Source organism: Anolis sagrei, chromosome 1, assembly GCF_037176765.1.
Source record: "Anolis sagrei isolate rAnoSag1 chromosome 1, rAnoSag1.mat, whole genome shotgun sequence".
In the NCBI taxonomy this organism is placed as follows: domain Eukaryota; kingdom Metazoa; phylum Chordata; class Lepidosauria; order Squamata; family Dactyloidae; genus Anolis; species Anolis sagrei.
Genome location: NC_090021.1, coordinates 108,905,329 through 108,917,894, shown reverse-complemented (window position 1 = coordinate 108,917,894; position 12,566 = coordinate 108,905,329).

Below are 12,566 nucleotides of genomic sequence, written 5' to 3'. Positions count from 1 at the left end.
CACCTGCATTAAAAAGCCCCTCCGCTAAACTACAAAAACCAGAATTCTGCAGGAGGCAGCAACCAGATTTAAAGTGGATAGTTGCTCTAGCATGATGAGATCCTCAGTCTTTTGTTCCATATGTAAGGAAAACTGATAATATATTTACCCTCATCACATGTGATGTACCTTTGTCCATTTCTACTATAATCCTCCACATTCAGAGCTATCAGACAGGTGAGTGTAGTCCCTGACCATTCTGCATTCTTTTTAAAAAAGAAATAAAGGAAACTTTGCAATTGCGGAAGTCCAAAGTCTAAGTCTACAAAAGGGCAAAAAATAGCCACAGCGAAGCGATGATATATCAAAATTGCGCAATTCCTGAGAAATAGTTTTATTCTTTATTTTTTATTTATTCTTTATGAAATAAATTAGTTTTTTTAAAATTACCATAAAAGTTTACCATGAATTTTATAAGGTTTTCTTAAGCAAGGGATCCTCAGAAGTGGTTTTGCCAGCTCATTCCTCTGACACATAACCAACAGCATCCAAATACTAACCAGGACTGACCTTACTTAGCTTTCAAGATCAGACAAGGTTTTGTGCTTTTAAGACATTAAGGCTACGATTAAAATTGTGCATTACTAATAAAATATACCACTTTCCCCAAAGGTAAAGTCAAACAATTGTGGCAGAAGCTATGAATGCTAACTGCACATTTGGCCGTGTGAAATAGATTGCTTGGTTATCTGCCTACTATTTTGGAATTAAAACTTTCTCTAATACAAAGATTTGTTCAAAATCTGAAGATTTTAGTCCATTCCAATGTGCCTTTGAATGACCAATAGCTCTCAATTAGGTCTGCCCAGCTCTAATGTATTGTTTTGGTTTTTCTCAGCACTTTATTCCCAGCCCCGGCTCTATAGTCTGTGTTTAGCGCAGCTCTTCTCCTGCTCTTTCAAATCTGAACATGCCCACTTTTTTGGCTATTGCTTATACTTTTTATTATGTCGTTATTTTTTTGTTTTAATTGTTTTAATTATATTGTTTATTGTTATATGTTTTTAATTATTGTCCTGCTTTGTGAATTCTTGTTGATGCTGGGCTTAGTCCCCATGTAAACTGCCCTGAGTCTCTCCGGGGAGATGTTGTTGTTGCTGTTGTTGTTGTTGCTATTGTTATTTTGATGAAGTGGGCTCTTGTTTCTGTAAGCTTGCAATTTTTTTTTGTTTTTAAGGTGCCATAATGCTCTTTATTTTCCTCCTTTCTATGGACCGGGATGCCAATCTGTCAACTCTATAGCCATATAGCTGGGTTTTACAGAGTAATGAAGTAATGATGGATTGGTACATGATGGATAATATGTAATGGACACAGAAGCTGCCCAAGTGGGTCTCCCAGTTTTTTTACTCTTCATGTGGTAAAATGTGCAATTCCAAATTAAAACATGAGCTGGCGTGTATGAAATGCCAAATAAAGCATAAGACATGTTTTCACTGTCTTTTCCACTAATAACATCCCCGGCTGAAAAGTAAGGTATGCCAAGTATGCCCTGCACAGACTCTGTGTTTTTCTTTGACAAAAAAAGATCCAAATTTTCCAGTGAGAAGTGCTGGGTAGAGAATGGATTAATGTTTGCCTTGGTTGAGGTTTAACTCAAACACACATTGTTAGAGGAGAGCCAAGGTAAAAAGCTAAATGCAAAGAGAGAAGGAAAAGAAGGAAGGGAGAGTGAGAGTTTACAAGGGAGGTTTCCTAAAACAAAATTACAGTGGATATAAAAATACTTGATTGTTATTTGTAGCGATCAGAAAAAAGCATGAGTATTCTGCTAATGTACATGTGTAGATGTATTGCTTAATGAAAATATTTCAGGAACCTTGGCCCTACTAAAGCAAAGAGTGTGTATGCCAGTTTGATCTCCGGAAATACTTGCCAGCCAGACTGGGAGCATGAAAAGCAGAGTTCAAATGAGGCCACAGTTTTATTGATTGGGCTCTTCTCAGACAAATTAAGCACACCTGAAAAGTTAGCTCAGGCCCCTTCTACACTGCCATATAAAATCCACATTATCTGCTTTGGACTGGATTATATGGCAGCGTAGACTAAGATAATCTGGTTCAAAGCTGTGGATATTTTGCTTTTACCTGGATTTTACCTGGATTTTCTGGCAGTGTAGAAGGGGCCTCAGCCAAAAATTCAGACCATGGAAATGTTACTTTTTCAACTCTTACTCCCAGAATCCCTCAAGTAGCTGTGCTGCTTGGGGGATTCTGGGAGCTGTAATACAGCAGTACTTAAAATGGTGGTCCAAAGAACAGTGCTAGTTCACAAACCATCAGTCACTGGGATGTTTCTAGAGAAATACTTGCAAAAAGTGGGCACAAATATGATACTAGTCTCTGGCACATAGAGGGGGCATTGCTAGTCCCTTGCCACAAATAGTGTGAGATTCACTTCACCTGTCTAAAATGTAACTTTTCTCAAGTTCTGGAACTTTTGAAAAAATCTGAAAAATTGTATCCCATTACTTATGGTCATAAGACATTTAAGGCCTGAGGTTTGGTTTCCTTTGGGAGAAATGGTCACTTTAAAGCATTTGTTCTATTTACATTTGTATACAAAAATGGGCTGACCAGAGAGAGAAGCAGGTAACTAAGGCCCCTTCTACACTGCCATATAATCCAGATTATCAAAGAAGATAATCCACATTGCATTATATGAGTCTACACTACCATATAATCCAGTTAAAGCAGATAATCTGGCAGTGTAGAAGAGGCCTTAAACACTTGAAAAGGAAAATACTTCTGTACCTCACAGATTTTTTTAGGAAGCATTGTGTCTTCCTAACTCAAAATTACATTTTATATTTTCTATTAACTCCAATAGAAAATATAAAATGGAGAAGATACGCTTCACTCTGTCAAAAAACAGACTCCTAATGATCATCTGGATGACAGTTGAATATTCCAAACTAATAACATTCCTTAGTCAACTCAATTTAAATTGGAAAGTTGAACTGCAGCTTTACAAAATACACAATGTAAACAAAGCAATGTGCTACCTCCGTACTGGGAAGTCCAGATGCTAAAACCTGATCCTTAGAATTCATAGTCTTACAGAATCCATATTTATCACTGAAAAAATAATTTTGAGCATAAATTAATATGGATTTTGAAATGTTTTTTGAAAGCCTTTGCATCTATGGACTTCATTGCACAAAGGTGGCAAAAATGGCATTGAAGCTGAACCATCAAACTGGGTGATGTTTCCTATTGCATGGTGCAGTGTGCAACCTGTAGCTGGTCTGCCACCACTCTGTGACAAACCTATCCCCTGCAATTGATGGGAAAACTCATTATTTATGTGGCACCATGAATCAGGGACAGAATTGACATGAGAGTGTGAGATTGTTCTCCCAGTCTCGCCCATGCCACTCACATCAATTCCTAATGTAAACAGTATTTGGGTTTTTTTAAAAAACTAAACTTCACCAGCTTTCTGAAGTTGCTTTAACAAAGTTATACAATTTAAAACAAGCACAGTATATTAACATATATAAAATAAGAACATTAAAATGGAATTAAACTATTCATGATATTAAAAACTATTAGAAGCATACACTTATAAGATTAAAAGTCTTCAAAACAATTCAGTTTAAAACAACACAACTATCTCTTAAAACTAATTAGGACAATACTTGTTAAGCAGTTGTCCAAATATATTTCTCTATTTTGAATTAAGGCTTCTCCTTATGGATAAAATGAGGGATGAACTAAATAATTGAGAAAGCTGTTCAATTAGACTCCACAATTCAGAAACTAGAATATCTTCTGCATAAGGTTGAAGAAAACAACAAGAAAACTTTGGATCTATTGGCTTTATTTGATCTCCAGCAGAGGGAGAATACAATTATAATCAAAGGTACATAGAGGTTTTCTCCTCTTAGTCAACTCAATACAACGTTTTGTTGTATTAAAAAAAACTCTCATGAAGGTTTTGCCAGAATCCCAGACTATTCTAGTATCAGTTCCTTTATTCATGCCCCCCAAATGTTTTAGCTGAGTCTTTGCTTTCACAGACACTTTCTCATCATGTCGTAATGTTTTATTAAGCCTCCAGTTGAATGTCCCTCCTCTGTTAGACAGAACTAATTTAAATTGATATAATAGTTCTCTGTTATCAAGAGAAGTACTGAGAGACTTTTGATTTTATGGCTTATAAACTTAGATATCAGAAACATATCAATCCTAGAGAAGGATTTGTGCCTTGCAGAAAAAAAGGTAAACTCCTTCGCTTGGCCATATTTTTGTGTCCAAGCATCTTGGAGGAAGAGACTTTTTGGTGTTGGATAATGATCAATATAGAATAAAGATGAAAGAGGAATTACTCTCCAAAACTTCCCAATACAATGGGAAGATCAGATTTGTCACCAGCTGATTAAGCAGAAGTCATCATTTGAATTTCTTCTGCTGGTGACAAATTGAATTGAGAAAACAAAGCGATTATAGCCGTCTACTTGAAAATATGGTTCATAATCAGAAATGGAGCAATGATACTTCGGCTAAGACATGTCTAAGACATCTATTTTCTACAGTCTTTCCCTCTTGATGTTGTTGTGGTGAGTTGAAATGCCCATCACGCCTTGAGCATAGGTTAGGGGAAACTGCTCCACAGACTGTCTGATAAGAGAATGTAAAAATAAACAAGTACACCCATCTCATTAGAAATTGGCATCCATCTTTAATAAATAGTAAAATGATATGTATACCAAAGAATTGTTTTAAAATAAATGTATTTATGATTTATTATTAGTAAATTTGTATGTCTATTTTATATATCTATATACCCAGGATTGCAGGGTTGGGGGAAAAGGATCATGAGTGGAAAAGGTTTAAGAAGCCCTGATGTAGAGGACAGTAGTCCTAGCTTCATTTTGAATGCTGTCATAATTAAAACAACATAATCTGATACAATAGGAGACTGGTATTTCAAACACTCCTCTCAAATTCTTCTGTATAAAATTGTGGTGATCCTTTGAAAGATATTTTGTGGAGTTTGAAAAGAGAAAAAAGTAAGATAATATTGTGCAAATCCAAATCTTCTTGAAATAAATGTTGGATTTTGCTCACTGTTGGTTTTCTAAAAGTTGTTTAAGGACTTCCTTTACAAACATCACCTCCAAATTAGAAAAAAAATGTGTAAAAAGAGAGTGTATAGCCTTGTTGATGGAGAATATTTATGTGGGCAGCATTTCTGTTAGTCCTTCCCCTCATCTACGTTGGAATGCAGGTACGGGTGGCTATTTGATTGCTTCAAGTACTCTCTGTACCTGGAAAAGGCTAAGTCTTCAAAGCACTTTAACACATGTGCCATTCCTTACCTGCTCTCTGAAAGGGTAAGATCCATGGAGGATTTCACCACGGGCCTTTACTGAACACTGGCTCTCATGGATGTCAGATGAAGAATGTGGATAACTTCAAAAATACTTGCTTTTAAATCTGGCACATTGCTCAGGCCAGAGAAAACATGAACAGAAAGGGGAAGGAAGCTGAAACTTGAAATAGGAGGATTTTCAGTGATATTTCCACAAGTTCCCTCTGTTCATGAGACTTGCACCACTCCAGGATTTTGCTAGGGACTGTTTTTGAAAGCCCACAGACAAAATAAAAAGTACAGAGTAGCTGCCATGCACTCAAATCAGGAAATTATTAAAGGGCTTTGTGAAGGGTCAATAGGATAAATGTATGAAAATAGACTAGTTTAATGGGGCACTGGCATGAGGCACTCAGGAATCATAGCTGCTGTGCTCCATTAAGTTGTCAAAAATGTCTACAAAGAGAGAAATTGCCAGGGCAAAAAAAAAAAACAGGAGTGAGGATCACAGCACATCTTCTTGATAGTTTCAGGAGGGACTGCCATGTATGTTTTCCCAATGTTAGCTTAGGCTGATCAAATTTTGGAGGAGCAATAAATATTATACTTCAGCTTGGTTTTCAAACATTCAAAAAACAGATCATTTAAAAATTGCAAGCAGAACATATGATAATCTCTGTCTGGCATAATACTATTATTTTCCAATTCAATAGCAATATATAGGTAATAAGCCATATCAAGATAGAATTGTTACCTAAGCCACACTAGCTGACAATAATAAATAGAAGCAATGGGTTGCAATTCCAGTAGTGGGGTGCTTTTCTTCTCTAGGGACGTAATGTTTCCATATGGTTCAAACTTTTAGAATTGTATCTTGTGGAATTTTAGCAGTGTCCCTTTCAATTATTTCATGATGTTTATGACGATGACAACCATGATGATAATACTACCCAGCTCTTGCACCCAGTGTGGTAATGTACTTCACTATAAATATTTGGTATTTGCACAGTCAGAAGCTGGCACTGAAGCAGGTTCTGGGGTTCATATAGGCTACAGCTCAGATTAAGCTCAAAGCAATATATTGTATGTGCAATAAAACAGTGCATTGAGAAAACTATCCCATATAGGTAGAATGTTAGCATTCAAACATGAAGGTTTGACAAAACAAGTGCGTCTCCAACATTTCAAAGATGAAATCCCAGACAGGTATGACAAGCAATATTAGAGAGTGATCAGTAAGTCATAAGTTATTACTGAGGAAGAACAGACAAACAGACTAAGACAGGATGCATCAGTTTACTTTTACTTGGGAAGGGCAAGATTTTGTTCCTTCCTCTTTTCTTCTTTCTGCTGAGTTAATTAAGAGCAATTATGTTTGCACTTTGAACTCAAGAGTCAAAGGACCTCAGCATACCGATGTCCCCCCTCTTTTGTTCTGCTTTGCTGGAAATCAGAAATGGAATGGAAAATACATGTGGCACTGCGCATTGACCTGCACACTGTCCCTCCTTCTCTCATCACATGGGGGCAACCGTAGCCTGTCCCTTCTCCCATCAGACAGGAGAAAGTGCGCCAACGTGCATTGGTGCCTTGCCGTGTCTTTCATCTGTTGGAGCTATCCAAATCTCAATTCTCTTATTGTGGTGGTGAGGAAGCTGGAGTGTAGCACTACCTGGCTATATTACCCACAGTTGGGGCAGGGCCTTGGCCGGTGTAATCTGATGGGGTCTATCAAGAACTGTCGCTGAAGTGTTGTAAGGGCCCAAAATCTCCTTGTGTGAAGAGGTGGAAAGGGTAAAGGATAAGCAAAACTGGGACATTTTTAAAGGGACTGAAAAAGGGGGAACAACAGAGGGTGGATCTAGACAGCCCCTTTATTGCGGGAGTTACTGCAATAAAAAGGGGGCTGTCCAGATGATATCCTGGACAAACCTGCATTAATCTGCCACAAAACAGGAAAAACCTGGTTTGTGGTGAATTAATTTGATAGTGGGTTTATTCCATGCAGGCATGTAGCTGGGGGGGAGGTGGGGTTAAGGGGCTTAAGCCCCCCCCCCAAATTCTCAGGGTGGTCCACAAGAAGGCCTTACAGGTACATTATTTAAACTGTTATGTTTATTCATATCATGATCTGATCACCAATCACAATATATCCCATATGCATGGGGGTATTGGGATAAAGATACAAAAGGTTTGCTAAGGTAGATCCTCAGCCACCCCCCCCCCCCGAATGAAACTCAGCTCCCCGCCCCCGAATCAAAATCCTGGCTACGAGCCTGATTCTATGCCTCCTTGCAAAGTGCAGGATAAACCCACAACTTCTGGGGTCCGGAGTGCAAAATACTGTAGTCCAAACAGTATTTCCACAGTTTTCCAGGCTACATTAGCCCAGAAAACTGTGGGAATATCAGCCCCTTCCCTAAAAGCTCCCTAAACAGAGTTTGTACACACCAAGAGAACACCAGCAGCCATCTCATGGAGGCTGCGTGAGTTATTTTCTTTTTAAACTCTGTTTAGGGGGCTTTTGGGAGGGGAGTATTGTGATAGTATTTGCACTCCAGAAAGCACAATACTATCACAATACTCGCATGCTCATGAGTACTAGCTTTTGCCTTCCACTGGTTTGGGGGCCTGCCTTATCATTAATATAATAATTTATTTATATCCTTCCTTTCCCCCAATTTTGGGGTTCAAGATGGCACACAATTTAAAAGGAACAACTAAAAAGATACAGAAAGAGAAAATTTAGATGGAAGTAAGCTAATATCAGCAATTACAAGAGCTCAGAACTATACTGAATAAAATATAAAAATATTATTACGTACAGTGAAGCAGTGGATGCCTGGGGGAGGGGGGGCACAGTGGGGAGGCAGCAGCAATGCCTTCATTTTGTGCACCAGAACCATTCATTCCCTGTTGGTGCAGGACACAGCCGTTAATGCTCAGGAGCCTTCCCTGGATCTCACCAACAAGCTTGCTTGTTATATGGAATGTGGGAAGCTCTCTTGGCACCCATGTTGATGTAAGGTTTGTTGTTTGTCTGGTCCTTTTCTCTAAATCTGTCTCTCTTGTCCTTTATCTCAGGCAGCAAATCATCTTGGGTTGGCCCTTACTGTTGTGCCCTGTGCCAGGAAGTCTTATATTGCAAGGGCTTTGTGAGCATCATCATTTGTTCCTTCTTTTGTGATTTTTTTTATTAAAACATTCAAATGAAATACTAGGGGGAAAAAAGATATTCTGGACATATTTCAGTGTTTCCTTTGAACTCTGGCAAAGGCTTGACCTCTCACACCTCCAGCATCTCCAGTTTCCCATGCATCTGGCCATTGTGATTAGCATTTAGGCTAGACAGGGACTCGCTTGGATTTGCCTGATGTGTTCTTAGAAAAGGCCTGATGCTTAGAAAGTTCTGATTTTTCAACTATGAAATGAACCATGTGCACTGATTGACAGCATATGTCTGGAAACCAAACCATGTGTAGTGCCAAGAGAAAGAGACTGGAAAGAGAAAAGCTATTATTATTACTGCTTCTTCTTCTTCTTCTTCTTCTTCTTCTTCTTCTTCTTCTTCTTCTTCTTCTTCTACCCTAGAAATGGAAAATATGTGTGTGATATATAGATTTTGTGAGGCCATACAAAATATTGTCATGGAATGTTAATCATATATGCTCATCTACCATTCCAACCCCCTTTCCCCTTTCAAATGGCTTCACAAGTCTAATTATTTCCAGTCACTTTCCATTACTAATGTTCCCACCTAGCCTCCATTTCACAAACTATAATCTATCTATTATATCTGAGTATCAGGGAAAGTGTTTTCTCAGGCAAACCAATAAAGTCAGCACAGTATGATAAGTACACTTCTTATGCTTATTGTTTTCCTAGTCATCTTTTTTTTTAAATGGTTTAAAATTATTTTTTCATTCTTTCATAGCTTTAAAAAGTCATTTCTTTTGTTTTTTAATTGGGTTATGAATATAAACTAACTGACTTGACAGAGAGCATGACCTATGGGGTATTTCACCCAGTACAGGCCTATTAGGGGCTGGTTAATTGCTGCTCCATCTCCTTTGTATTCTCATGTCCCTTTTCTCTGTTTTTGGCTTGCTGAACAATTGGATTGACATAGGAAAGGATTTAAACAATCCTTTTGTCACCTTGGGCTTTTCAATTAGGTTGAATGAAATTTAGAAAGGGAGGCAGGGTGGGGGAGAAGTATGGTTGAAGCTACCACTTAAATGCTTCATCTTGAAGTAATCAGACTATACAACAGACAGGAGGATCACTGTGTTAAAATGTAGCAGGTGGTAAATCTCTTTGTGCTATAAAGAGTTAAAAGCTATTATTGAAAAGTCTCACATTGTGGTATCCATTGGTGCCAATGGAGTCTGCCAATTTTAGTCCATCAGATGGGGGTCAAGGTGAATTGAAGGAGGAAAACCAGATTGCATGTAGTAGATCCAGTCCAGAGCAGGACCCAACTACTTACTTGTAAATATAAATTAAGGCTTCCTTATATATTATTAATGTAGCGTAGTATGTAGTTTAACTATAGTGAGACAAATGGTTATATTGGGGGCAAATCATCTATTGAACAAGGTCTTCTGGAAGGACACCAGACTGGTAAACAAACCAGTCTTCAGGGTGGAATATATCTAATTGAAGTTCAATTAATGATTTCCATTGGAAGAAAAGCTATGAGCCTTATTCTTTTTCTTTTGTTGTAAATTATCCAAGGGAGGAAATACAATGGGTCCTTGGCATCCACTGGATTTTGGTTCCAGACCCCAACCCCACTCCAAAATCCATGGATGCCAAGTCCCATTATTGCATTAGCATAGTAAAAATGGTGTTCATGATATAAAATGGCAAAATTAAGTTTGCTTTTGGATTTAAATTTGTTTTTCAAGCTGTGGATGGTCGAATCCATGGATATGGCATACATGGATATGGAGAGCTGGTGTGATGTGATTAGTGATTAGTGATTAATGAAAACAAAACATATTAAGAGAAGGAAGAACATGTTAGCATATTCCGCTCTCTTTCTCTCATCATTCCTTTTTGTAAATGATCTAAGATCATTGCTGCACACAATAATTGTGATTGTTACCCAACTTTTGTTCAGAATGTAAAGTAGATGGCAGTCAAAAACACATGCATAAGAAATAGGGCACAGATGTGAAACCACTCAGGGCTATTGGCTTGGCTCTGAGCACAGAGCATTTTCAATTTAGTTGATGTTGCTGGCCAACAAGGTTGATGTAAAGGTAACTTATGCATGAAGTGACGTTATGGAAACCCCAAGGCCAATACATTTGCAGTGTTCTAGCACTCTGGCAAATGGTACCCAAGGATTGCCATCTCAACAGTGAATATGAAGAAAAAGAAGACGAACTCATGCTAAACCTTTTGTGGATGAAAGCCTGCAGCACTAAGGATTCAAAGGGCATTCATTTGAGCAGGCTGGATGGGAAAGGGTGGTTGATCGAATTGGGTTGCCCATTGCCACAGATATCAGTATCTCTCACAGTCTTTTCATATGAATTTATTACAGTACTTTGATTCTGCTTTGTTAAGTCTGCATCCAATGGAATCCCAAGGTTACTAGTTTGGTGGGGATCTGAAGGGCTCAGCTAAGATTTCTAAGTATATTTCCATCAACTGCAAACCCCCAGGATTTGTCCAACCACCTCATCACATTGAGAGGGGAAAGCATGACGGTGGCTTTGTAGCAAATTGCCCCTCTTATGTTATCAGCAATCCCACTCACAGGTGGAAACTTAAGAGTGGCAATACATTCATCTTACATTCATCACAAGGTCAGTATTAATTAATTTATTTTTAATCAGGAGAAACAATAATATCCAAAAACCAAGAGATCCCTTGCCCTGCCCAAAGCTCCTTATATTAAAGGAGACTGACACCAGTTTAAAACCATTTATTTCCATGGGATCCTATTGTTCTGCCCCAAACCCCCAAACAAGAGACAGTGATCCAGGTTAATACCATTTCTTTCCATGGGATCTTATGGTTCTGCATCAGAACCCATAGGATACAAGAGACAATAGTCCAGGTTAAAATATTTTTTTCATGGGATCTTATGGTACTGCATCAAAGCCAATAAGATACAACAGACTGCTGATGGTTGGGCAATGAAACAGGATGAGAAACTTTTGATGGTTTCCATCACATCTTTTTTTCAGTTGTAAACATGGGAGTAAAGTGCAGGAGCTCTGAACATGATTGCTGGCCCGTGTTCAGAGTTCCCTCCCTTCAGGACATTTCTTCTGTTCATCCCTGGAATATGTCATGAGCTCCATGCCTCTCCATGCTTGAAAAGAGGCTGAGATGTCCTACGAGGGGGGAATTTCTCCATGCGACACGGTGGCAAGTTAAAGTGGAATCGTAGCACTATAACTGTGATGTCTGAAAGGGACCTCCATCTATGTTTTCTTGTTTTTCTCTAGATCTAGATCCCACCTGAATTTTCTTTCAACCTTTGTTCATATTAGGTTGCAAGACATTTTCTATGGAAATTCATTTTGATACACATTTTCCCTATAAGTTCACTGTTTCTTATAGATTTTTTTTAGAACAGTATTAGGAGATATAGGAGAAGAGCTATAATTGTGTGTTTCTATTTTTCGAAGATATCCATTGAGTGATGAGCATTTTAGTCTATATTTTTTGGAGGAAGGAGACTTGTCACTGATAGTTTGTTACTAGTGATGGTACGGTGAAAGATATGCGCATGATTTGCTTATTGCTGTTACAAACCAGAAATTGAATACATTTGAATACATAATACAGATTCCTTTCCCACTCCACTCTATCCCTAACCACACCATGGGGGAAATTTCAATTTTGAAATGAAGGAACAAAGTATGGAATCTTCTGGATTTCCCAAGGCGATATTCTTTGCTACAAATCTAGAGTAATGTTTTATTAACTGAAGGCTCTTGGAAAAATGACTCAGAAACACCTGGAAGATGAACATATCCAATGCAGTGACACAAAACTTGTACTCTTTATTTAATTAGATTGTTATTACTATTAGTTGCCTGCCTCAATGGATTCCAGATTGCAAATCAAATAAGGCTGTGTAGTAAACACAAATAGCAGCAGCTACAACTACTGAAACAGTTAACAAGGTGAGTATTGAAACTGTTTAAACTTAACTAGAAATGTTATCAATATGAATCTCAAAATAT